Below are 21470 nucleotides of genomic sequence, written 5' to 3'. Positions count from 1 at the left end.
CACACATAAGCTACTCCTTGGGGAAGATATAGTCCCTTTTCAAAGCTACACCGCAAAACTCTTTAATAATAACTAGCTTGAATACACTCGAAGGAAACCCAAATTCTGAGAAGGCAACTGTCTAGAAAAATCTCATTCAGTGACTTTAACGCTTCCATATGACTACGAGTTATACATCCCGAGACAGTTTTAAGAGGAAAAAACATTTGGGAATCTATACCCAATGGATAATTTAATCCTCAATGTAATTTTTGCATTGGTGCCCCCAAGATCAAGGCCACCCGTGCTTGCCACCTTATCATGGACACCCAACAGTCCTGGAGACTCGTGCTGGAGTGACTTTTAGAGAGAATAGGCTATTGTGCTCTGACAGCAAAGCAAACAAAAGTGATATTTTCCAAAACACATCAATTCCGAAGACCCATGGAGTATTTGTAGTGAACTGCAACAAATACAAAATCTGTTATTCCAGAACGTAGTCAAATGAGGATGAGAAATGCAAGACCCACAGAATCTTGACATTGGGAATGGAGAGCCATGAATGGTCTTTTAGGGAAATTAGTTCAATCTTTAAGGGCTAACAACTCTGAAAACATTGCACTTAGAGGGGATCTGGTTGGATTCTCTAATTGCTCTGGCACCCATCCCTCAGTCCTCCTTGGCTGGTTTGCTGAACACTGTGTTCGAGGGCAGGGAGGTCCCCAGGGTTCTCGTCATCAGCCTCTACTCTGGATCTGAAGCACAAAACTGTCCATTACACAGTTATCACATTGTAGTTCAGTTGGATGTACAGAATTATGCAACTGATCATAGTCCTTTACCAGGAATTGTGTAACATTTATTGAGTGCTCACTGTGCACCAGGCTCTGCTTTTATATTCATTATTGAATTTAATTCTCACAGCAAACTTTTTAAAATGGGTACAGTTTTCCCTATTTTATAGATGAGGAAAGAGAAGCTCAGAGAGGTCAAGTAGCTTGTACAGGATCACACAGCGAGAAAGCTGGTGAGCTGGGATGCAAGACCCAGCTCATCTAATTCTAGAAACTGCACTCCTTATCACTTACACATTCAGAAGCTCCCTCCCTAAGCTTCAGGGTAAGTCCAGCTGTACTCCATAAAGTACTAGCTCCAACTCCAGGAATCTAGAGGTGGGAGGCGAGAAAATAGAGAAAGAGAAAACAATAAATTGTACCTTCTCTCCTTTCTCAAGAAATTTCTAGACTACTTCTCTTTGGTTTAACTACAACAACAACCACAACTTTAGCTAAAAGCAACACCTTCAGCCAAATTTATTGAGAACTGCGTTAGCACGGTTCCAGGTACCTGCCACAATTTACCGGGTGAGAAATCAGTTGGGAGATAGAGCACAGGACATCAGAAAAAAAAGAGAAGGGAGAATTCTGCCTCTCTGATATCAAAGATGACCGAAGAACTGAACAAAAGAAAGGCTCTGAGTTCCAGAAATCTCTTAGCCCTGAAGCAAATCCATTAACAGATCAGCAGCACCCACTGCTAACAGTCTCTCATCTGTCAGCTCACCTCCAGTCCTCGAGAGCCAACTGGAAGGTTTTCCCCTAAGAGGAAACAGCCAGATATGAGACAAAGACACCTCAGCAATGGGCTGACTTGACATATAATCTGTCTGTTTCTGTCTCTGTCTCTCTCAAAGGGGCACAGAACAGAAAACATGGAACAGTGTAGAAAAGAAGCAGACTCTAGCTTCCCAGGCTAGCTATCATCCCAATCACCTATGAGCTTGTTAATGGTGCCATGACGATTTATGGCAAGAAGCACGAGCACAGGAACATTCTATCACATGGACTGACTCCAAAAGAACCAATAAAGTGTGAAGGAAACTGAGAACAAAGTAACAAACACATGAAGATAAACCTCAGCTGAATCACGTACGAGGAAGGGGGTGAGAAGCGAAGGCTGCGCTTCCGGTATCAAAAGGTAGGAAGCTCATTGACACCTCAGGAAACAGGTGAGGGCACCAAAAGTGGAGAAGGAGTCTCCAAAGGGCAAGAAGTCACGGAGATGGAATGACTCGGATAGCATGTGGACCAACGAGGCACACAGTGCAGGACACGGCTGGTTCTGAAACCTGCCAAATGGTGGGTTCAATTTTTACAACAAAGAAGAATTCGTTAGGGCTTTAAGGATAGATGCAGAGCCTGAACAAGCAGCAAGGCAGGAGGAAGGGAAGAAAGTAGCCTGTAAGTAGTGTAAGGTGCCTGGAAAAGCAACAGGCATTGGGAATGTAAGAAAGTCACCTAGACTATGACTCATATCCACATAGGGTCACAAATTTGGACTTTTAATGCTTTCTCTAAATCAGATTTAACCCCCTAGTCACAGAAATACGAGAGGACTGCATTCAGTCCTTCATCAAAGAATTTTAACCTTGAGGTCCATTATGGCATCGCATCACCTAAATACATCAGAAGCACTATTTTGGGTAAATCGTGTGCTGCACGCTATTATACTGCATTATATGTTGTGTGCATGTGTGAAAACATTACCTTATTTAAGGTAAACATTGAGAAGTTACCATAAATCTCCTAAGTCCGTTTTACCTTTGTGTTACGCATTCGCACATCACCAGCCTTGAAGTAATAGAAGTGGCCCAGGTCTCTCCTGCCTTCTGAGAGGTCCTCCTTTCATAAATATATGTGAAAAATAGAATCAGTACTAGGAAAGTTTAAAGTAGTGTACAGGAGATCCAAATGGGAGAGAATCCAAGGAAAACCAAAGGGAAAAGACCAACGTGCAGATGCTCTCGAAGCATCAAAGCGAGGCCACCGACACGAGGGCTGTGCGCAAGAGGCCTGCAGGATGACAGCACAGAGCTGCGTCTGCGAATGGAAATGTCAGACAGGTAGAAATCACACTGCTGATGTGGAGGACCGAGAACAACAACTATTGTATAAGGAAGGACAAGGTCGTGGAGCTAAAAGCAAGAATAGAGATACAATTTGCAAGAGACAATAAGTAAGAGCAGGGGACGTAACTGTGTAAGACAAAAGAAGTCGGAACAGGCAAATATTTCTACTTCTGGTGGTTAGGGCTAACAGACTGCTTAAAAATGCCTGCAATTTAATAATTTTGAAATGATTTCCACTCCTAAATTGCCATCAACTGGATGAAGGAGACAGAAAATAATTCTGAAAGTCAGATACAGTCACATCACAAGGACTTAAGACTAAGTATCTTGAGGTGCTTGAGAACTGACAAATGCTATTTCAGAGCTTCCAAGGGGCAGGAAAAGCCCCAGAAGACTGCGAAAGGTGGGGAGGGTAACGAAGCACCCCTTCAACAATGATGAGCCAAGTAATTAATACTGATCTTCTTCCATTCCCTACCAGGGGAGATACTGGGAGGAAACAATCTTTTTACCATCACTCTGAGAAGAACAAGTTACCAGGCAACAACCAACATGGTTTTCTGGAGACATGGTGCTGGCCCCTCCGACTGAATGACAAGTCAGGTAGATACAGGGGAAATAAGAGATGTACTCTTATACAGTTCTGTTAGTGTCCTGATTCTGTCCCGTGACAGTCTCATCAACAGGCGAGGAAGATGCGAGTAGGCACGCCACACCCATTGGGCGGTTATCTCTGGTGCGCTGTCAACCCGGGGACGCCTAACAAGTGATGTTCCACAGGTGTCCACCTTCCCACCAGGATTATTTAATATCTCTATCAATGAGAACCAATAGAGAGCTTCCTGTGCCCAGAGAACTAGCCTGCAATCAAATTCCAGGGTCTCCCTATCAATGTCCTATATCACTACTACGCTTGTTACTCAAGATATAAGCCCCGTGTTTCATCTCTGCATGAAAGACAAAAGACAAAAATCTAGGAAGGTAACTGCAGAGAGATCGAAACTCACACTGCAGCACCATCCATGCACACCCCTCCTGGGCTCACAGCGACTCACGAGTCGTTTTTTAGTTTTTCACTTAATGGCACTTTACGTTGCACACAAACTTCAAGGAAGCTGACCCAAAACAGTCCCAGGAGGCCTCAGACTCAGAGTGGGCTCCAGGGAGCTAAGAAAGTCTCAGTCTGAAATCAGCCCACAGGTCTGCAACTGCAAAAGGCTAGCTTTTAGGGATCCCGTTCTGAATGTCATCTCATAGACTGCGATTTCTGAAGCAGCACCTGACCCCAATCCAAAATCGCCGAGAAACAAACAAATTATCCCTCAAAGGCCCCAGGAAAGTAATGATGAGATGACTTAATTAGGCAGAAAAAAGAAACTAAAAAACTAAACTTAATCTGTATCCACCCAGACCTGAATCAAAAATAAAATTCCACTATAAAAAAGGATTTTTCGGAATGTTAGGTCCAAGAATATGGCCATATTGTTCCATCCTGAGGAACCCAGTTGATTCAGTTTTACTACCAGACTCGCGCCTGCTTCTACGTCCCTCACTATACACATTTACAAATTTCATCTCGGCATCAGTACTAAACAATATTCATTAAGAATCCCGCCAAAGTGCAAGATGTAAGTAAATCAAACCTTTGATGCTCTGTTTTGCAAATTTCATGGGCCACTAGGGATAATTAAAAGGGCAATTATATAAAGTTGGTGCAGTTTTGAGAAACAAATGACATTTTCTGCTTTAAAGCACTTGATAATTTGATATTTTGCTATTAGGGCCATCATGTGTACTTTTATAGACAGGCAGACAAATAAACAATAAATGTTCCTTAACAGCCTCTAATAATTGTTTTTGCCCACTGATATCACTCACCATTCCAGTCCATAAATCATATGCTAAGAGATTAAGGTAAAGATAATGAAAAAGTATTAGAAGTCATTAAGCTGGAGGAGAAAAAAAAAATAAGGCTAAAAGCGTTGGTTTCTTCCGTGCTTTTCGCAGAGACCCAGCAAAATTTGAGCTTCTGAGTGTTGGAGCGGGGCTCGTCGTCCTGTGTTTAACCACCGCTCCGAAGCCAGCAAAGTACATTACAGCTCATGAAAAATACAGCGAAGAAACTGCTAGTGGCAGAAGCATTTAACTTCCTTGTTAGCAGCCTCCCCCAAGTGGCACTTTTTCACCGGCAAGTTGTTTATTATGTTGGTGCCAGGCAAAACTGATTAAATGGGGCTCTTAAGAATCAAAGCGTTATAAATTCATGGAAATACAGCAAGCAATAAATTCCATGGAATTAAAAGCTTACTAGTGCTATTAGCATTTCAGGGTGTTTGAATTGTTAATACTGATGTGCAAAAATGATCTGCCTCTAAGACAAGGCAGACCAAGGCAACACAGGCAAGCCGCTCTGGAAATTTTTTAAATCAAAGTGGCACTGGGACTTGGCCATTGTTACAGCCACAGGAATGCAGGAGGGGAGTAATTATCTCCCAAATTTTCATCTGAAAAGTCAATCCCACCGCAGAAGAGAGAAGGCACCAAAGAAGGTTTACATGCAGGAAGAAAACAAGGGTAAAAATATTATGCAAAGGATTTATGCTTTCAATGAACGGAAATTCCATCCTAACAGCTAAGAGGCATGAGAGCTTTATCTTGTAACCTGGTCTTAGCCGGGCTGGGGTCCAATATATTGTGACTGGATTGATCTGGGATTTCTTACAGGACAGATAACCACTGATCAGGCCCCAGAAAAGTTATCAAGAGGGATCAGGCGCATGGGTGAAGTGGCCAGTACATTTCCCTGGATTGTCATGTCTCATCTTCAGCTCTTTCTGGGGGTTTAAAAAGTGTTATTGTAAAGAGACGAGGGGTGAAAAAAATCAATTATTATGCCATTAGGCAAGTGATATCTTCTCAAGTACAAGACATGATTATTCTATTGCACCCATCTATTTAAAGAATACTTCTTTCCAACAGAAATGCATCTGAGGATCTTTGCTACTCAAACACATATGTAGGGAAGAGAGAGAAAAAAAAAAAATCAATGAGTGTTTCTTAAAGACTTAGATTTTTTGAAAAAAAGTGTGGGGATATATTTCACTTTAAAAAGAAATAATTACTGTCCACAAATACAGTATGATAACTTGAAAACACAATTTAAGAGCAAATGCACTCTCAAAGCTGGAATTACCAAAATTCAGGAAAAAAAGCAATCCAAAGCTGTCAATCTAGACAGATGCCCAAAACATCTATTCATCTATTCCAGAGTTGGCCAAAAAAGTACTATTTTCTAACATATCAAGAAAACTTAATTCTTTTGATAAAAGAACCACATGCGTAATAGAATCTACTGACGGATCAGTGGTACGTATGATTATCTCTGGGGCTATGTTCCACATGTGGATATAACATTTGTACTCAGTGAAGCTGCCTGCTGCTTCCCCAAAGAGACAGAGCCTGCTCATGTACCAAAAAATAGAAAGGAGACAAAGAGGAAAAACCTTACAGAGAGAAACTCATAACCATTAATGCGCTTTCACTGGGCTTAAGGCCAAAGCCACGCATTGAAAGGAGCAACATTTTACAGGGTGTCTGATTAACACCGCTGTTCAAAAACAGCTCTGCCTCCAAGACAAGACCTACTATGTGTAGAACGCTGGCAGAGGAGAGGAATAAATATAAGACATTGTTCTTCTACTCAAGAAAGCTTAAGAGTGTCACTGGGGAAATAATCAATTATAAAGCACCTATTATATATTCTAAATCTGGAGTCAAAAGATTCTTAAAAGACAGGTTCTCTACCCATTGGGATTTTAGAGTGACTTTAAGATAAAGCATACACCCAAAAAATAACCCCTGAACAAGGCAGTATTATATCTATCAACATTCTATACACATAGAATAATGGGTTTTTTTTGTGCAATAGAGTCTTCAATTATAGGAGAGTGAAGAGTAAAACCTTGATAAATAGATCACTGGGGAAAATTTATGTAACAATGAAAATGAAAAATAACATCTGTAACTTGCTCTTGGCAGTACCCTCTGCATCATGAGTGGGTCAACCATAATATCCACGTGAGGCTATGTGTAGGACTATATCCAACACTGGTGAGCAAAATCAATATGGTCCTTGCCCCCAAATATGGGACACATATTGGGGTCTCAAAATATACTAGGGATGCGACAAGTGGCAGAAAGTGGCCTCAGTAACAGTAGAGAAGACCCAGAAGTTTCCATACCTGTGTGCCACACTGCCCCTCCAACTCTATCTTCTCACATGGGTCTCCAGTGCCCTGTTCCCCTTCAAAACTAGAAATTCCTCTCTCAGTCTTTCATTTCCACTGACTGACAACCCTTTAATGTTAAGGAGCTGTACTTAAATGTTATGCCAAAGAGAAGATATTTATATTAGCTTTTGATGACCAACTAGGACAAAGAGCTCTGCTCCTTATTAAAGGGTTACCTTCACTGACCAGTACAAAGATTCAGTCTGACTTCGGTGCATTTTTTGACTCGAGTTTGGAATCAACGGAGCTCACAAATGTCTTCCCAATGTTCCTGCTGATACTCTTTCAAGGGTAACTCCAGAACGGCTAGGGAAGAGCTCAGTTCTAGCTTATCTGCGGATCTGGAGATAACTGTATCACAGCCATGGTTTTCCTTGGTTTGGTAGATGCAGCGCGTGGAGAAGGGAAATTTCTCTGGATCTCTCCCCAGGAGAGTCTCCTCCCTTCTCACTAAAATTGGGACTAAGGAGAGGCCTCACACCCACGGGTGCAGATTCATCTCGCTCTTTCGCATTCAATCCTCTCTGTTCTACAATGAGCAGAGGGAGCAAGTTGTACATCTTTCTGGTCCCACGTGGCCCACTTGAGAGTGGCCAGATTCACCTTTGTGTAAAGGATGAGAAAGAGGCCCCTTAGATCCAAGACTGGGCCATGCATTCAAGCTCAGATTCCAACAATGACCTACAAGGCGGTGCTGCGAAAGGGCAAGTCCAACTAACAATCAGATCCTGATTTGCTTTCTATTTGCCACTGGCCTCCTTCATACATGTCTAGCTTGTGTGAAGCAGTGTCACGTGGCCCCAATACCACTGTAACAAAATTTGGCTCCAACTTCTAATACACGCCCAGGTCCTCACCCTTCCTCCATACTACCTTAGCCAGAAATTAAGCTGCTTTCCTCCCTCCTCCAATGTCCTTGTCTTTGTCAGGTTCAAGACTACAGTATTGTGTTTTCCAGCACAAAAGTTGGCTGATATTTTCATGCTGTACCAACTCCCTTTCAGTCTTCCTTGCATGCAGCTTGAGGCTGCCTCCATTATTTCACTCACCGAGCACAAAGTTTCTGATGACAAAGTGTGTCCTTGGAACACAACCCCTTTGTTAACAGGGGGACTACTGCTTGATAATAGGGCACTAATTGTACAGCCCAGACAATGAGCATAAAAACGAACTGGGGAAGAGAGAGAAGTAAATAACAATACAAAGTCACAAATGCTTCTGCCAAACGAATGCAACGAAATAAAATGCTCGAATATTCTGAGGACTGAGTGTTTATCTTGGAAGGTCTGGTCATAGAGGGCGGCTACAAGATAAGAAGAGGATGGTGCACTGGCCATCTTGAAGCCTGATACACAGAACTTGAAGAAAATTAAAATTGTCTGCTCATGCTCTTTTCCTACTGCGATGTCTTTGCCCTACTCCTCTGATCTGTAGGCATGAAGTTCTACCCCTCACAGAAGCTTAACTCCAGTGTCACGTTTCTCATGAATCTCCTGCTAATATTCCCAGGTGAAGATGAGCCCTCCTTAGAATTCCTTTGAGTCTAATAATTCACATCCAAAATGATTTCCATGTTAGCTTCCGTACCTTCTCTAACATGCCATGAGCTCCCCAAGATCTACAGAAATATGTTACTCATCTTAGTGTTTTCAGGCCTATGGAACCCAGAATATAGTAGGACCTTGGGGTTTATCAATTTTAACTGCACTGCAAACAGCAAACAGAAGGTAAAGATAAGTGAAAGCTGATCCTCGAGGTCCCTCAAGAAGCATGTGACCAAAGGAAGCCTGGAGAGCAAATGCTTGATGGCCTGGACACCAGATGAGACCTTCTCTGCTGCCCTGGGAGCTGAGAAATTGCAAGGACGGAACTGTTGGAGTTGCTCACCACCAGGAAGGGAGTCCCATTAGAAATGGGGTCAACACAAAAGAAAGCAGAGGGGAGAAATGTAAAGATGAGGCTTTAGGGCTCAAATCAAGTCCAGCCAGGACTATACCTGACCTATTTAGTTTCATAATCTGTCCCTTTTGGCTTAAGCCATTATGGGCTGTGTCATATGACATGCAACTAAAACAAATGTTCTAGATGATATATAAATAATGGAAGTTGATAAAATAAATTAGCATTACACAGGAGACCAGCCATACAGAGTTGTGAGTCCAAAGTGAGGATGCGGTTGATCTGGGCTGAATCAACTGTTTCTTTTCACTGGGTTTTGAAATCAATCAGCAATCCCAACTGGATTTTCACATTGACTAAAAGCAAGGATTTAAAAGAGAGATATCAAAATCCAGTATCTGATCTTTTTCAGAGGGCTTGCTAGCCTTTAGGTAATAACACTTCACTCTTTGGCATCCCAGAACAAGAATGCTCAAATGGGTGTTATACTCCTAACACATAATCCAACAGCACTAACGGGATAAATGGGGAAAATAAATTCCATCCCCCACCACCAGTTTCCCTTCCCAAAGGCAACCATTGTTACCAGTATCTCATCTCTCTCTTCCAAAAATCTTCTAGACAGATACAATCATATGTGTTTTGTATGTACTTCTTTTTCCCCCTCTTCTACCCAAAGAGTAGTATATTTTCCCACTTAGTCACTTAATTAGTATATCAGAGCTATTTCCAGATCAGCACATAGGGATCTACATTCTTTTTTAGTAGCTACACAGTGATATCCCCATGTGTCCCCTACCCCTACCACAGGGATGGCCCATAATTTAACCATTCCCTCCTGACAGATATTTAGGGAATTTCATTGTTTTATTTTTCCCCACAAATAGTAAATCCCTAGAAGCAACAGTTGATTTTTGCCACTGCATTTGCGAACTAAGATACTGCATTTGCGAACTAAGAGTCAACAACCTTGCCAGCTGGAAAAATAAATCCCCATTTCCCTTCTCACATACCCCTGTGGGGGCTTTCCTTTCCCTGGCATCTTTCAGACAGGATCAGATGATCAGAGGCCCTTGATGCACATTGAAAACAAAACAAAGAGAGGCACAATTCTGGAATATCAGCCGATATCCACTACAGCAGAATCCAAGCCACCTGGTAAAATAGTACCCCACTACACTTTTTAAAATTAATACATTTTTTAGACCTATTAGAAAGTCATTTGAGCCTAAACCTACGTGAGGCTTCTGGGGGTGTCTCACACCCTCGGAGATCCACGCGGCGTGGTCATCACAGCCCGCGTCCCTGCGAGTTGGCAGAGTAGTTCCCACCCTCTCATGCTTATCCTTCATTTTTCTCCTGTCCTTTCCCACCTTTAACATATCCTGGAGCATTCTTTCAGCCTGTTTTCCTCCAGTCTAATTATTCTTTAATTTTAAATAATATAATAACTTTGACATTTCCATTTATAGTTAAACCTTGCTAATTTGCACAAATGATGGGTAGACACAGCACAAATTAACAAGCTTGAGAAATCAGCAAACACAAAAAAAGCCAGTGATTAAAAAGAAATCAAATTGCTGCATTATGAAATACACATTTATTCTTAGAAGCAAATTCCACAGACTTGTGAGAAAGTATGGAGCAGTGACACTTGGCTGCTTTCTAATAGTCTTTCTTTGCTAAGATATAGGGTTACTCTCTTTCCACAGTCTCCAGTGATGATGTTTTCTGAACAAAGTATCAGTACACATGGTAAGATGAAATCTTTCTGAATAACTATGCGAGTCAAAAGGCAGTCTATGGGCGTAGTTGTGCTGCTGTAAGAATTTCTGTGCTCTCTGGTTATAGGGAAGAAAAAACATACTGTCTTAGTCCATTCAGGCTGCCATAACAGAATACGATAGAATGAGTGGCTTATACACAACAGAGATTTACTGTATTTCTCACAATCCTGGAGGCTGGAAGTCCAAGATAAAGGCATGGGCAGATTTGCTGTCTAGGGTGGATCTACTTTCTGGTTCACAGGTGGTCATCTTTTTCTGTGTCCTCACATGGCAGAAGGGGGTGAAGGATCTCTCTAGGGACTCTTTTAAAGGGCACTAAATCTCACTCAAGAGGGCTCCACCCTCATGATCCAATTGCCTCCCAAACGCCCTGACATGACATGGAGTGTTAGGATGTAACATATGAATTTGAGGGGAGGGGATCCATCCATTCAGTCTATAGTGTACATGAAAGTGGTTCCATCCTGAAAAACCCACGACATGTCCAATGCAATCTCTTTATCCTCCTGTTCTACACTAGGGCTCTCCCATCATTTCACTAACTCAGCCAATGTTACCTCCATCCAGTGATGTTCACGTCATAAATCGAGGTGTCATCTTTAAGAACTCCCTCTCTCTCGCATTACTATCTCAGTCTATCAATGATGGCTGCCTAGTTTTAACTCCTAATATCTCAAAGTCCTTCTTTCCTTGCCTGTCTGCCATCAATAGCATTGTCCAAAGTACAACGTTCTCCAGCTCTGTCTTCTGCAAGAGCCTCTTGCCACAGTCATCTGTCCTACACAGCTTCTTCCATATCCTCCTCCCGTGCCACACTTCAGCCACGCTGGCCTAGTTTCTCTTGTTTAAGCATGGCACATTCACTCTCACCTTGTGGACTTTGCACTCTCTGTTCCTACATGGAATGCACTTTCCCTAATCCATGTCTGGCTCCTGCTTTACATCTCTACCTACCTCGTTGGGGGCACTTGCCCTGACAATCCAACAGTCCAAAGTGGTCACTGACCTACTCAGCCACTCTCTGTTACATCACTATCTCAGTTCGCTGCCTAGCAAATTAAACCTGACTGCTCTAGCTTATTTACCTGCTTACTGTCTGTCTCTGTTAGGTCATAAGAGTGAGAGCTGATTCTGTATCATACGGTGCTCAAGTACACAATACTGTATTCTCGGTGCCTTGAATAGTGTCTGGCACACAACAAGATGCAGTGAGGAGCCTCCAAAGCTGGCTGCCAATAATTCCTCCCATTCTTGTATGCACACGCCCACCAAGAGCTGGAAACTTCTCCTCCCCCCACCTTGAGTGCGGGCTGGCCATGTGACGTGTTTTGACAAATTCAAAGGTGTGAAGTGGTCCTGTGCCAATTCTGGGCCTAGGTCTTAAGAAACCTGGCAGTTTCCTTCTTCACCGTAAGTCTATCATGCTGGAGAGGCCCAGTAGAGAACCAAGTCATGGCCAGCACCAAATGCCAAATGCATAGGTGAAGGCATCCTGGAAGTTCTAGCTCCCAGCTGAAGGCATTCATGCAGAGCAGAGAAAACCCACCCCTGCTAAGCCCTGCCCAAACGGAAGACTCTCGCACCAACGGTTGTTTTCTTAAGCCACTACGTCTCAGGGTAGTTGGTGAAGCAGCAACAAAGTGAAGCAGAGGTGCTCACTATTTCTTCAGCATCAACGACTGCCCTCCTTACTAGTTTTTCTGTATCTACTCCCCATTCTTAACTCCACAGAGCGAACTTCCCAAAATGCAAATCTCATCATATTCTCCCACTACATCCCAAATATCCCTCACTACAAAAACAAACCAACCAACAGAAAAAACTGTTTGGGAAGCACAGATTCAAATCCAAGTACTTCTGCCTGCAACTTGTATGTATCCTTGGCCTTATACACAGCCTGGCATCTTCTAGGTGCATTCAGTTCCTTCCACACACCACCGTCCGACCCAGCACAGGGGACATGCTGTTCCTTCTCCTTGCCTCCCCATTTAACCCCCAGTCTTCTCTCTTTCTCCAGGTCTCATTTGAATCATTTCCCCTGAAGCCTTCTCCGACCTCCCTGACTAGGGCAAGTCGCCCAACTGTAGGCTCTCAAAGTACCATGTACCTCCATGTCTTAGTCCTCATTAGATCAGCCTTTATCAGCTTCCATTAGTCTGAGCTACATGAGGCCCTAATCACGTCTTTTTGGGCTGACTACTATAAACTCAGCAAAGAACACTGTGGCTGGCACATAGAAGAAGCGCAAATATTTGTTGGAAGAGTGAATAAATGAAGAATGTGGTTACTTGGACTGCCTACTTCAAATCCTGGCCACTCCACACACCTTGGGCATGCTGGATGAATGGCTGGCTGCCTCTCTGTGCCCGTCTTCCTTCATCTGGGGAAAACAGTAGCATTTCCCTAACAACCAGGTTTTTCTGAAGTTTAAATGAAATTATACATAAGGGGACTTAGCCCAGCACCTGACATACAACAAATATTCAATAACTAGATCTCATAATCATCATCACTTACTATTATTCCTGTTTCTCACTGTAAGAAAAGTCCTAAATTACAAAGTAGTAGGAGATTTTCTCCCCGATGTTCTACCATCTTTTTTTCCTTTATGAGAATAGATCCCTTGTATGTTATGCTAAGCAAAGATGACCCATGGCATCTCATTGCCAAGCTGGCCTCTCAGAGAAAACACCTAGACTGCCTTCATCATGGTCTTTACAAGAGCTGATCGCAGGAAAGCAATCTGACCAGACAAATTTCCAACAAATGAAATAACAATTAAATACCCGGCCCTCCCTTCTTACATCTCTTGGAGGCATTTAATGAGGATCTTTGTTATTCTTGATAGAGATATGAATTGGTGCCATTCTTCTAGAAAATAGTTTGGGGATATACACAAAATTTTAAATATATATCAATATCTGTCTACCTACCAACCTATTTATCTATCTATGTAACTTCAAATACATATACCTTTTCACACAACATTTTTCTTTGTGGTACTTTGCCCTAAGTCAGTGCTTCTCAACCAAGGTAAGTCTGTCCCCACCCCCAGGGGACACATGGTAATGTCTAGGGATGTTTCTGGTTGGTATGCACACAGTGGGAAGGAAGTGCTACTAGCATCTAGTGGTAGAGGCCAGGGATGCTGCTAAACATTGTACAACGCATAGCACAGCCTGCACAGCAAAGAATTATCCAGCCCAAAATGTCAAGAGTCCTCTGGTTGAGAAACCTTGTCCTAAGAAAATAATCAGACAGGCTTGCAAACATGAATATGCAAGATTGTTCACCAGCATTGTTGTGTACAACCTTGTATATCCAACAAAATGGAACTGGTTAAATAAATTGTGATATATCTATCCACAGTTTTAAGGTAATAATAATGTTGCCATACATCAATTGTTACAGAAAGCTACTGGCAACGTATTTTTAAATTTTAAAAAAGTAAGAAAAATGTATCATGATCCTGTTAAAACTGTGATGTCTCTATACCCAACTGCTGAATAAAGATATAATGTAAGCCACAAATTTAATTTAAAATTTTCTAGCAGATACATTTTAATAAGTGGAACAAATGAAATTAATTTTAATAGTATATTTTATTTAATCTAATATATCTAAAATATTATCATTTCAACCTGTAATCAATATCCAAACTTAATAGATATTTTACAGTCTCTTTTTTCAAAATCCAGCGGGGATTTGACACTTACAGCACATCAGTTCAGACTAGTCACATTTCAACTGCTCAATAATTGACTGCGGCAACTGGTTGCCATATCGGACAGCCAGGTCTATACAATGACAGATGGGGAGAGAAAGAGGTTTAGAGAGACTGTCTCCATAACAGTCCAAACTGTGATGCTGGGGTGAATTTGCAGTAATATTTACTTTCTTACTTATGTTTTCCTTATTATTTGTTTTCTATTTTATTTTATGTTATTTTTGAGGAAGACTAGCCCTTAGCTAACATCTGCCAATAATCCTCCTCTTTTTGATAAGGAAGATTGGCCTTAGCTAACATCTATGGCCATCTTCCTTGATTTTATATGTGGGAGACCTGCTACAGCATGGCATGATAAGCAGTGCATAGGTCCATGCCTGGGATCTGAACCAGGGAACCCCAGGCTGCTGAAGCAGAGTGCGTGAACTTAACTGCTGCACCACCAGGCCAGCCTCTGTTTTTCACCAGGAAAAGTATCATGTGTAAGTAAAGAAAATCCAACTGTATGTATTTTGAAGGAATAAAGAGAGAATACTGTTTGTTGGGGTCATGAACATATATGAGGCAGCCTTCCTGATCACTCCCACATCCTTGTTGTAAATGAGATTCTGGGGTTTTCAGAGAAAGAACCTGCCGCCACCACCCATGTGTGCACATGCATGCAGGCACCTAGGCACCTAAACTCTTTTGCATAACAGTGGAGTCAAGGTCATTCCTGCCAAGTGTACCCCAAATGGCCAACCCTCTGCTCCCTCAAAACACATCTGAGTAATGAAAAAAGAATGGCCTTCACCCTCTCGCAGATAGGAATTTCTGCTCCTTGTCCTGTGGTCCCTCCTTCTTCCTTCCTTCCTTCCCTCCCTTCCTACCCCTCCCCCCCATCTCTCTCTCTGTCTCTCTTTGTCTCTGTCTCTCTCTCGCCTTGGACACAGTGAATACTCAATGCAGCTTGTACCCACGTTCCTCAATGTGTAGAGCTGGGGACACAAGCCTAACGCTCCTTTAACATCATCTGTCTATATAAGCTCTCTAAGATCATGTTAGTGCAGAGCCTGCAAAACCGTGTCACACTACTTCGGTCACACAGTTTAGGTTTTGAAAAGCTTGTGAGGCCCAGATCTCTCCATCTGAACTCGGGAGCATCTGGATGTCAATGGCCTGACCTACAAGGTTAGCATTCAAATCTCAGCTGCAACGCAGCCAAGAGGCTAATTCAAATTCACACAAATGAGCTGGATCCCTCTGAATAGCTCCACCCTTACCTTTTGATGGCACGTGGGAGATAAGAAGGAGAAGATGATTCAAAAATATAATGCTATCCTTAAAAACTGAGAGGCCATTTCTTTCTACTTAGGGTCTTAAAGTTTTTGTTTTTATTTTCAACTGGGGCTAGGGGAAGGCACCAGGATGCCTACTTCACTTCTATTTCTGCCAGGCTCTCCTTAATAAAAACAGCCATTTAAAAATATTTTCATTATCTTTAAAGTTAATTAATAGTAAAAATGATTATTAACATCCTTGAGAACTTACTACATTCCAGGCACTGTGCTAATAATAAAAATAGCTGACATTATTGAACCAACATTACTGAGCACTTGCTGTGTATGAAGAATTGCTCTAAGCACTTTTTACTTGGAATAATTACTCAGTTAATCTTCCAAGTACTTCAAAGGGGAGGTACTAGTTTAGTCCCTATTTCTTTTTAGATAATGAAAAAAAGGCTTAGAGAAGTCTGGTTACTTCCTCAAGATTACAAAGCCAAAACGTAACAGGACCAGGCCTCCAATGCAGAACGCTAAACCTGAAGTAACCAAACTATTCTCTATACAATCTTCACAGCACACCTAGGAGACGTCCCTTCATTCTCCCCATTTCACAGATGGGGACAACTGGCTGAGTGTGCCGGGCCCACGCCCGAGAACGAACACATCCAAACTCACGCAAGGCCTACCCCAGTCCCATGCCTCTCAGGGGGCACACAGGGCAGAAACGACGGCTATTCCTTCACCATTTCAGCATCGGGAATGTTTATTTTTCAATTAAAAATCGGTCGTGTTTTGAAATGGTGGTGACAGGAACCAGGCAAGTTCACAGACAGGAGTATGGTTTCCAAGCGCATTCCCGGGAGTGAGGAAAAAGCCAAAGAGAAAGCTGAGTGTGGTCCTGGCCCTGGGGGCCTGTCTTCCTTCCATCAGTGCAGAGCACGGGAAATCTCAGACAGGACTGAGAAGGCAAGAGGAAGTGTACTTTCCTTTTACAGTTTTTTTCTTTTTAATTCTTTCATTCAGGGGTTGATGAGAATCAGCTGGTTGAGCTTACAGCCTAACAGAGGGAATCCCCAGAGAAGGGATGTAACGGCCAGTGCCCCTCAGTGCTGGAGCTCACCCTTCAGCGACATCCCTCCTAAACTGATGCAGATGGGAGCAGCTCCCGGACATCCATCAGTCTGTCCCCAGGGTCTATTGTTTAACTGGACACTGCCACGTGTCTCTCTCGAGGCTTCTGGAAGCATGTGCCTGGAGGACACTAGCTCACTGGGTAAAGGGGCTAAAAGAGAAATGGAGGGGAGCTTCTTGGGCTGGGAGCACAGGTCCTATGACGGTGTCCCTTTCTCAAGTGTGACAAGGAGGCTACAGATGGGATATGGCTGAACACTGTTTTCTCTCTGAGATGCTGATGATAACAGAGCAACAGCAGAAGCAATAAGAATAGCAGCAACTGTTACCCTACTGTGCCAAGGGCTTTATGCAGATCTGTCAGCTTCTCTTCATTCTAAAGCAATGAGGAAGCTCCACCTCATTTACAGAAGAGTCTTTCTTTTTTGTTTACTAATGTATCCCTGGTGCCTACAACAGTGCCTGGAACAAGTAAGCACTCAATAATCATTTGGTGAATAAAGGAAAGAATTTAAAGCATCAAAGTTTTTGAAAAACTTGTGAGGCCCAGATCGCGCCATCTGATCTCAGGAGCATTTGGGTGCCAATGGCCTGGCCTTTTACAATGTTAGCACTCAGATCTAAGCTGCAATGTAGCACTCTGAATTCACTGTAAAGTCTGGCATAGGGGCTAGTAACCTCCCAATGACGGGATGCTTCCCTTATCCACTCAGCCCCTGGCTTCCCCCATCCCCCTCCTTTGAACCCTGGCTGCTCCAAAACTTATGAACAACTAAAAGAAGAAACACAAACAGCCCAAAGAAACAAAAGTTTTGGACTTCATTTGTAATCAAAGAATTGAACACGAAAAAAATGAGATACCCTTTTAGTCTTCTAGATTTAAGTGATGATAAAAAATGTTGAAACTCACTGTTGGCAAAGTTGCAGTGAAATAAACACTCTCCTTCAGTATCAGTAAAAGCATAAATTGGTGCATTTTGGGAAGTAGGATAACAAGAGGTATGGAAAATCTATTAAGAATTCCATAACTTTTCTTCTAGTAATTTCCCCCTCTAGAATATATCTAAAGAGATGGAAATTGATAGACAAACATTTGTGCACAGATGTGTCTACTGCAACGTATTACAGAAAAACTGGAAACAACCGCCACACTCAACATTAAAGAACAGTTTATAGAATTTTATTGTATTCAAAAGGATGGCATAGTATGCAGTCATTTAAGATGTCTTTAAAAATACTTCAACACATAGGAAAATACTCACCAGAGGTTAAATTTAAAAAATGGATACACAATTCTATACTCTGTATGACTGCAATTTTGTTAAGCGTGTGTACATTCAATGAAAAAAGAATGAAATAAAATATATGTCACTCTCATGGTCAGGATTCTAAATTATTTTTACTTTTGTGTTTGGTCTACTTTTCCATAATTTCAAATTCCCTATAATGAGCTGGTTTTACATTTGTAACCAGAAAAAAAAAAAGTTCATGAGAATTTCCTGCTCTATGTTTATTACTAGCGACATAATGAGAACTTAACTAATGAAGTTATATGACCCTCCTTGGTGACAATTCTATATTGGACTTTACGTATTTTTATCCACATAAGGAAAGAAAGAGGACGTCAACCCCATTCCAGAACTAGGAGAAGCAAGACCTTGGACCCTAAGCAGTTCAAACCAATTAGACAGTATGCACCTCAGAAACAAGGAGCAACACACATTACCATCCTTGCCTGTGCCTCAGCCCTTGGCAAACAAGCGTCACAAACATGCGTCACCTGGGAGGTGTGCATTCGTGTGAATAAGATAAGGACAGAATGGACACCTGAATTCTCATGCTACACAAAACACTCAAGTATTTAAAAGATGCACAGTAGCTGTCAACAGGCAGGGACATTCTAACTTTACACACATCTTCATCAAATGTCCTTGTTAAGAAACAAATCAGGTTGCAGAGGGAAGAGAGAGACAGAGAGAGAGATGGGGAGCGGGTGGCAGGGAGGGAGGAGGGAGGAAGAGAAGCAGCAGCAGCAGGAGAAGCCTCCTCTCAGGAGAGGGGAGAAAATGAGGGAAGGAGAGTCAAAAGTGGGCATTTTTCTGACATGAACATCTGCAGATGATGCTTTTCATATTTAATATATTGAAAGACTTGTAAATGGTGTGATTTCCCTTAATACAGTTGGAAGAAGGAGAAAGTGCTGGAAATGAAATCCAAGAAAGGGCCATCTACATGAAAAAATACATTTTGGTTTACATTAGGTCTATCTTTTTTAATAGTCAACTTGTTAAAAGTAAAATTTGAGTATTTCTGCTTGGTTTTGGCATATTATCATAAAAGGAAGGAAAAGTGGGATAGAAGAGACAGGGATTCCAACACAGACAGCTACAATTATGCAGCGGCCCGGCATATGTCATTTTTCTTTTCTGGATCTCAGTTTCATCTTCAGTAAATTACAAGGAATGGACCAGAAAAGTCTGATGTTCCTTAGTCCTCTCTGAAGTGAGAAATCTAATAATACTTCTTTGACTGGCCATTTGGGGGTTTTAGAACTAGAAGGGGTAACAGCCACAAAGGAGAGTGCTGTACAGCTCAATTTTAAACACACAGTGACCCTCAAGGGAATTCAATAAATATTTGTTGCCTAAACAATTAATGATGATACCACTGAGGTATGGCAGACAAGAGAACTTAAATTTTATACTCTAAAAGCTGTAAGTATGTTTTTATTTTCCAGGGTAAAAATTGACTGAAGCCCCACCAAAAGAAAGTTTGGAGATGCAAATACAAACCAATTAAATGAATGGCTTGCACTGGGAAAAGAGAAGGAGTGATGTCTGGGATAAGAAAACAATGAGAAGATGAGAGGCTGTCCCTGGAAAAAACACAAAGCTCCTACCTAGTTCACATCCTGAAAATCACGTTGGGGAAGTGGGAAAACATCAAGAGACCATTCAGATCAGAAAAGAAAAATGCCTAGCAACTTCAAGTCTAGAAATGTTGAAATCATAGTTAATGCAAATTGTACCTCACCTCACGGCAGAAAACACACACAGTCAACGCCAGTGGGTGATTTTACGTGCCTCAAATTTGTTTTAATATGATTTAAAAGTGGAGGGAGAAACTGGGTGATAATCTAAAATCCCAACATCATTTATAAAACGAATTCAAGAGATTGAGCTGTCTTGAGATGTCCAACACAGACAAAGTGGCCAGCAGGAGTACCTGGAAGGAGTCTGAAGACCCACCTTTGCAGGAACAGGTAACGCGACAATAGAAGTTACCGCAGGGATCCTCCAAATAAGAGTTAGATAAAATATGTAATAACTTGGGGAAATACTTATGATATTTTAAGGGTAAAAGCAGGAAACAAAATCGTATATACAGTACAAGTATATATAAACAAATCTATATATACAAAATACTGGCAGGATACAGATAAAATGTTGAACTTTTTAGGTGAGGCCGCTAGTGAAATTCTTCTTCCTACAAGTTCTTCCTTTATTTTTATGCTGTCCTAATTTCTTCTAATGCTATTTTATAATGAAAAAAAATTAAGGAGTACATTTATTGTCTTCCACAAGGAAGAAATATTCTTACCTCACCCAACGCCACCTTGACAGTATTTAGTATCTAAATAGAAAGAGTGCATGCTTTTTATTATTTTACCTATAATTTCCTAGATGCTTGAAGATTTGGGGCCAGCCTAGAAATCTTGAAAATGTTCGACTGTGTTTCAGAATTTGTGAATAAGCCAGAATCTTTGATGTTCTTAGTTAATTTGAAAGGCGGGTGAACCCATCAAAGACTACCCATATTAGTATAAGGTAGAGTTGACAGACGGACGTGTGGCTTAGGCACAAACTAGTACTTTACTAATCTAGAGACTATGTTAACCACACCAAGCTGGGATGTACTTTAGATGATTAAAATCAACATATTTTAAGTTAGAGATGTAAATACATCCCCTTTCCCCCAGCTTTTATTTAAACAATATCTAAACCATTGGATTAGAGAATGAACTGAAAGGGGCAAAATGTACAGGATTCCTTCATGTAGCAGTGAGTTTTTCTCTGATCATTTTCCACAGGCTGTACTGTGACCTAAACGTGACAGTTATCCCCCTGGCCATGTGGGGCTGCAAGGGGTGGAGGCACATGAGACGACCCTAACAAGTAAGAGGGCTGAACGGGTACTCTTTCTGGAAAAATCATTCAAAATGCCTAATTTCCATAAGCAGACTAGTTGTACAAAGCCAGTATATATTATGGGAGTGAGAGTCAAACATTTATGACTCTTGTTAAGGTTATCAAGGACTTACATGTTGACAAACCCAATGGTCAGTTCTTTGTCATCATCGCTTTTGACCTCTTACCAGCATTTCATACAGGGACGATGTGCCCATCCTTTAAACAATGTCCTCAACGGGCTTCCAGTTCACCACCATCTGAGTTTTCCTCCCATCTTTGACCCCTCCTTCTCAGT

General features: G+C 41.8%; 1 protein-coding gene across 10 annotated transcripts in view; it reads right to left on the bottom strand.

Annotated features, from left to right (window-relative positions):
* The window catches only part of FOXP1 (forkhead box P1), a 574868-nt gene that overhangs the window by 286731 nt on the left and 266667 nt on the right, over nucleotides 1-21470 (bottom strand). Inside the window, exon 6 of one of the 10 annotated variants that reach the window (XM_046667622.1) lies at nucleotides 1068-1145. The exons of the other annotated variants lie outside the window; for them this stretch is intronic. The gene's annotated coding sequence lies outside the window, so the exon portion shown is untranslated. The remainder of the gene's footprint in view (nucleotides 1-1067; nucleotides 1146-21470) is intronic. 10 annotated transcript variants of the gene reach the window in all.

The sequence above is a fragment of the Equus quagga genome, chromosome 1 (genome assembly GCF_021613505.1).
Source record: "Equus quagga isolate Etosha38 chromosome 1, UCLA_HA_Equagga_1.0, whole genome shotgun sequence".
In the NCBI taxonomy this organism is placed as follows: domain Eukaryota; kingdom Metazoa; phylum Chordata; class Mammalia; order Perissodactyla; family Equidae; genus Equus; species Equus quagga.
This window is presented reverse-complemented; position numbering and strand designations above follow the sequence as displayed.